Here is a 7,205-nt window from a genome sequence, read left to right as displayed (position 1 = left end):
TGGTGAAGCCAAGTGTCATAGTGTCCTAATACCTAAGGAAGGATCTGAAAAACGAGCATGGCGGCATTTAGAATCCTTTTTCGAGGTGAAAAATAAGGAGTACCCGGACATCTTGATTTGGGATGGGCTCCAGTTTGCTGGCGGCTGGAAACCTCCACCCCCTCCATCGGACGGAGTCCATCAGCGACGAGTTGGAGGATTGTCTCCTCCGTCTCTTTAGACGACAACCAGTAGCCCTGGATCCAGCCAGGCGGAGGCAGAAACGGATGAAGCCGAGCACTTCCTTGTCTTTTTCTTCTTCTTCAAATCCATTCCACATGTCTTGTCTTCAGCCATGGCAGCAATGGGCCAAGGGCGATTTGAGTTCTCATGGAGAAGATGGGCGCAACGGCAGCGTTTCGGTTGTGGAATTTGGAAATGGAAGAAGAGATTTGAGATTTACACCCCTTTATCCTCTTGTTTATAGCCATTTATCCTCTTATTTAGAGCAAAGGAGTTGCAGTCGACCCACGATCTCAACCGTTCATCATATAGTTCGACGGTGCATGTGTTCTCGGAGCAACAACAGTTATGATAAGTGGGGTTAGTGTGCGCACCGATCGAGGCGTCATTTCTGCCCATCATTGTGCCTGCTACAGTACACATTAGCCAAGAGAGTCTCAAGCATGGGTATCGAGGAATTTTGTGCAAGACTCAGGGGGTGTTTGTTTCTAGGGACTTTTCAATGTAGGGACTAAAAAAAGTTCCTTTTAGTCCCATGTGAAACAAACAGGAGGGATTTTTAAGGACTAAAAGGGGGTATATGGGACTAAAAGGGGGTATATGGGACTAAAGGAAGAAGTCCCTATGAGAGAGTGTTTTGGGACTTTTTTGACACTTTTTCCAACAGTTTCCCTATTTTTAGCATGTTATTTAATAACTTCTAGTACATTACTAGGGGTAACGTGGTCTTTTTGCATGTCATTTAATGACCTCCAGTCCCTGTTTAGTTCTTGAAAACAAACGGGTAGGGACTAGGGACTTTTTAGTTGGGACTAAAAAAAGTCTTGTGACTTGTGAAACAAACAGGGCCTCAAGAGAAAGATGGCAGACACTGTTTACTTATTACAAGCACAAGTACTCTGAAGAAAGGAAGTTACAAACATCAAAACTTCTGTAACATATAAAGGTTCTGAACTAATATATGGTGATGAACGAGTAGTACAAAGCTTAAGAGACCCTCGTCATTTTGTTCTAGCTAGCTCATCACATGTTTGATGCTTCTATACTCTAGTCATCAGTGGCTCTGGAGCTTGTGTGCAAGTGCGGCCCAACCAAAGATAAGTATGAAGGGCCCGAGTTCCCGGAGCAGTCAGCAGCCGATCATCCTTGCTAACCACTTTAATGCCTGAAATGTTCCCATACGTAGGCATATCGGTCTTGCAAGAATACCCAGCTTTAATGAGAACTCAAAATTTCTATATAGCACCACGAGAGGACTAAGCACACAGATAACAATGGCAGTGGCATGAGCAACCGGAGCTAGCACCATATACACTCCCAGAGCAAAAGCAGCAGACAAGCATGCGACCGAAGTTGACATGAAGAAAACAGATGTGCTCAAGTTGATTAGGCGGCTCTTCAAGTTAAGTATAGGAGATCCAGAGAGCATGATACCAACTGTAGCTGTTGAGGAACAAATGAAAGCTAACGTGTTGGCCATCATGAACGCGTCAAACATATACGGAGTACCTCCCAGCAAGTGTTGGTGTGCCTCCGTTGCTATGATCGTCTGCTATGAAACCTCCGGGGACAGCAAAAGTTGCACCGAATGCCACAGTTGCTATTAAAACTGAGCCAATGCCAAGTACTCCCTCCGTTTTTAAATATAGGTCTTTTTAGTGATTGTACTACTGGACTACATACGAAGCAAAATGAGTGAATCTACATTCTAAAATATGTATATATACATCCGTATGTAGTCTTCTAGTGAAATCTCTAAAAATACTTATATTTAGAAACGGAGGGAGTATTTGGTTCAAATCTTTCACCTTCTCTGCTTCTTTGAGTTTGTTACCTCGTTTTAGTTGACGACCATACTCTTCTTCATGGTGATCTAGGTGAAGACCACTATTGATTATCACCACACAATGTGAGCGCCATATATATCCTCTTTTCATTGACCTGAAACACACGGATATGTATATGAGCCATAGATTATTTTTTGCTTCTCTTGAAGTTGACAATCCATGAGAATTACCAAAGGTGAGAGAGTATTACCCAGTTATAATGCATTCCGCAAGGAAGGTAATTCCTGGCAAGATCAGCAGGAGTCTCCTCACTGTTGTTTGTTAAACTTAAGCACACTTCCTTATTTCCGTACAAGGAACAAAATATTCGAACGCTCGAAACCTTGACGGCTAAATGCAGTGCAACATGACATCCATTGTCCATCCCTCCCGTGGCAGCGGGGTCCAAAAGGAAACTACGGGATATTAAGATTCACCTTTTAATAAAGAACTGGACCAACGCATTAGCACTTGGTGAACACATGAACTCCTCAAACTATGGTCATCACCAGGAGTGGTTCCGGTTATTGTCATTTCGGGGTTGCCGGATCATAACACATAGTAGGTAACTACAACTTGCAAGATCGGATCTAAAACACACATATATTGGTGACAATATAAAAATTTCAGATTTGAAATCATGGCACTCGGGCCCTAGTAATAAGCATTAAGCATGGCAAAGTAGTAGCAACATAAAATCTCAGAACATAGTGGATACTAGGGATCAATCCCCATCAAAACTAACTCGATTACATGATAGATCTCATCCTACTCATCACCGTCCAGCGAGCCTACGAATAGATTACTCACGAACGACGAAGAGCTTCATGGAATTGGAGAGGGAAGAAGGTTGATGATGACGATGGCGACGATTTCCCCTCTCCGGAGCCCAAGACGGACTCCTGATCTGCCCTTCAGATGAAGAACAGGTGGTGGTGCCTCCATATCGAAAACGCGACGAACACTTCTCTTTTTATTTTTTCTGGGACGAAAGACAACTTATAGAGCTGGAGTTGGGGGCGGCAGAGGCCTGTGGGCCCCACAAGCCTACCCACCGCCACCAGGGGGGTGGTGGCGGAGCAGGGGCTTGTGGCTCACTGGTCCAACCCCTCAGGTGGATTCTGGCGCAGGTATTTTTGATATTTTCCAAAACTGCTCCCCGTAAATTTTCAGGACGTTTGAAGAACTTTAATTTCTGCACAAAAATAACACCAAGACAATTCTGCTGAAAACAGCGTTAGTCCAGGTTAATTGCATTCAAATCATGCAAATTATAGTCCAAAACAAGGGCAAAAGAGTTTGGAAAAGTAGATACGTTGGAGACGTATCACGGGTGTTTGCCGAGAGCGCACAGAGGTTAGGAGAGGCCACAGGACGATTCCCACTCCACACTCGAATCAGATGTTCCGAGCCTGAAGAAACAGAAGACCTCATCATCTACGAATACTACGACCGACATGAGCGGCCGGCGGCGAGCGTGGTCCGCTGGTCCGGGGAGGCGGCAATAGTCGCTCACTGCAGCTGCCGTGACCCCCCGCGCCACGCTGGTCCTGATGAACAATGCTGGACAACGATACCAGTCTTAGCCTGGCTGGGTTCATGTACCTGACATGGATTCAGGAATTGGACCAAATCATTTGTTTGGGTCCAATTTGCAGTTTATGTCAAGACAAATTTCTTTCCTATTATTATGTATTTGTAACTTGGAATGCATAACTGAACCTGCGCACAGTTTCACAAGCTTACTCGTTTCATGTTCAAAGTATCATTCTGAATTTTTAGCACCCTCATCGATCTAATCAGTGCGCTGCAACATTCTCTGGTAGAACAGGCTACGCCGCTGATAGCTGGGCTGTCGGTAGCTGCGGCTACGATGGAAAGCGGATACATGATTCAGGCATGACAGGCCTTTCGAATCCGTGCGGCCATGCCACGCGTGCGTAAATTCTATCCCCGCGGATTCGAGACGGAGATGAGCAGAAGAGAAGCCGCATTGATCCTTGGCGTAAGGTGATGTTTCTTCTCCGTCCATGTCCCTGCTAATTAACCTGTATCTTCTTGAAAATGTCGGTGCTGAAATCCTGTGCGCGGCTGTTTTTTGAGTTACATTGAGATATGCTGAAAAATACGCAATTGCCATTGTTTCAGAGAACGTGCTGCGTTGGAAGATAAAGGAGGCACACAAGAGGGTGATGGTAGCCAACCACCCTGATGGTGGCGGCAGCCATTACATCGCGTCCAAGATAAACGAGGCCAATGACATGCTCATGGGGAAGGGGAAATCCGGGTCCATTTTTTAGCCAGTGCATATGAGATGGAAGTTATTTTGCATTTTTCGCGGTGAGGTAGTGATTCGCTTTTCATCAACATCATTAACATCGTTGTGCTGATACCGTGCATCTGAACAAAGATATGCGTTATGGAAACAGAGTAATGTGGCTGATGTAAGTTTACCCAGAGGCTCCAGTTATCATGCTAACCTTCTGTTGTGACAATTGGGCTGTCTTATTTGAAAGATTGTATATTTGGGGCTTGTTGCTTACTGATGTGTGTATGCTAGCAGTTTGTTTCTGATTATTCCCATTGTTTAATGTCATCACTGATAAAAGTATTAACTTTTTATGATTGTATCGTCAGAAGATGTTTCATACATCAGGATGATCTTATCTCTGTTGTAACAATTGTCCAGCCTTCCGTTTCTTCTTGGACTAATAATTCATAAAAGACCATAAATCTCCTCCAAAACGTCCAATTCAGCACACAGTGATGATTATATTGTTGAAGTGTCAAAGCTACCAATAAATGCATAGCATGGAGAGGTGTAGTGGACATTCTTTGTCGAAATGTCGAAAAAGTCTGCACTGAATCTCTTTGCTGGATGTAAACATGAATAACATTTCAATTAGAAATAAAATTTGGAGGCACAAATATTATTTGAAAAAACCCTGATTTGTTTCTGAATTTGTGAATTATATTTTTAAAACAGGAGTGTTTTTGAATTAGTGGATATTATTTTGAAAACAGGTCCATTTTCTAAATTTTTGAACAAAATTTGGAAAAGCGGGACTTTTTGGATCTCTTAGCAATTTGTTTTTTGCGGATACAACCTGGAGCTCGGGGCGGGGCCTTGTCGCCAGCGACGCGAGGCCGAGTGGCGGTGTGCGGGAACGAGGAGGCAAGGTCGAGGAGGGATCGCGCGTGGGCGCAGGAGGAGAAGGAGGCGGGGTCGACGAGGGCGGCGTGCGGGCACATGAGGATGCTGGCAACCGACTTCTAGCAGGGGCGAGGATGCGGCGCACGTACGCGAGGAGGCAGGGTCGAGGAGGCGCATGATGACGTCGGGATGCGGGGTCGAGGAGGCGCAGGATGACGCCGGGAGGCGGGGTCGAGGAGGCGCGGTAGGATGCCGGCAGGTGGCGCTCCGGTAAGGGCTTGGCGTTGGTGTGCCGGTCACGAGGGCTTGGTGGCGGCCGGCGTACTACTTGATCCCCTCGATACCCCCTAAGACAGAGGACGCGACTGCGGCAAAGCAGGCCGAGGTGAGGCGACTGGTGGGATGCGCCTTGACGAGGCCGAGGTGGCCTCCTCGCGGTCAACACGAGCAGATGAAGAAACCAGCATGAAGCAACGGTCTGAATCGGGGTCGGAGGCGTGAGGCTGCTAGACGGATCGGTAGCGCAGGACGACGACTTGGCGGGCCAGATCGGACGACGGCAGAGGAGGAGCTCGAGGATGAGGCGGGCAACTGACACATGCTTCTGGGGGGTCTGAATCCGGCGACTTGACGAGGGAGTGCCGACGCAGTTTTGAACTCCATGATGTCAGCGCCATTTTTTTTCGTGTGAGTTCCCCTGTTCGACGGAGAAGAAAGATGGTGAGAACAGAGATGAGATTTATGGTTGGATTGGGAGGGAGAAGCGCAGGAAGAGCCGACTCACCGGCGTGGTCCTGTTGTTGTTGCCCGCTTCGTGGTGGACGAGGGAATGAGGAGGTGCGCGTGCGCGATGAGATCTGGGGAAGAAGGAAGACTGCAGTATGCCGCTGTTTGCAAGTCCCTCGATGGGGAATTGATCTAATCCGCCTGTAGCCTGCTAGCCCGCTTGTGCGAGATACACACGGTGTCATGAGGGACTCACACACTGGTAAATCATCTCGCGAGGTCCATTCCTTTTTTCCCAACGATTTCCATCCACATGTGACCTCTCTCCTTCATAACACCCGTACAAACACCAAGTGGCACACAAGTTATTTTAACAATAGATAAGAGAGCTACAGCCAAACGTCTGTCCGAACGTCCGAACGTCTGTCCGAACGTCCGAACGTCTGTCCGATGCAGAAGCTAATCACACACTTTATTTATTGCTTAATAATATTTTTTTATACATGAAACAAGTTGTGTCTTTTTTTATACATGAAACAAGTTGTGTTTTTTATACATAAAACAAGTTGTATCTTTTTTTTTGCCCGGTGCAACGCACGGGCATTTGTATTGCCCTAGATTCCACTATAGAAATCTAATAAGGGGTATTGATTCTGATATACTTTTATTGGACTTTCTTCTTATTTTAACCTTTCGATTTATTTCTATATTAAGGATAAACTGACAAAGTTGGCCTAATTTATTAGTTTTCACTAACCCTAGATTCTTTCCCTTGATAAAAAATAAACTCTGTCCTCTCGAGCTCCATCGTGTACTATGTTTCTTAAACCCTGCGCAAATTTGATTCGGAACAAATAGAACAGGCTATGTGAGACTGCAATATTTTTCTGTCGGTAAGGATTGCACCAGAGCACCTTCTACTTCTAATAGGCCATGAACTATAGATAAAGAAGAATCATTCTGAACGAGTACATAAGAAGTGATCCACTTTTTTTCATCGGTTTCAAAGGAAGACTAAAGATCTTGTGATGAAACAAGTTGTGTCTTTTTTATACATGAAACAAGTTGTAGCTTTTTTTTTGCCCGGTGCACCGCATGGACATTTGTACTACTCCCTCCGTTTCAGTTTATAAGTCCGGCACGTGTATTTAGGTTGTCAATTTGATCAACTTTATATTACAAAAAATATATCATTAGAAATTTCAGATGTTCTATTTTTTAATGATATATTTTTTATGTTAAACAATATATTTTATATAAGTTAAATTGACGACCCA

This window comes from Hordeum vulgare, chromosome 1H (assembly GCF_904849725.1).
Source record: "Hordeum vulgare subsp. vulgare chromosome 1H, MorexV3_pseudomolecules_assembly, whole genome shotgun sequence".
In the NCBI taxonomy this organism is placed as follows: domain Eukaryota; kingdom Viridiplantae; phylum Streptophyta; class Magnoliopsida; order Poales; family Poaceae; genus Hordeum; species Hordeum vulgare.
This window is presented reverse-complemented; position numbering follows the sequence as displayed.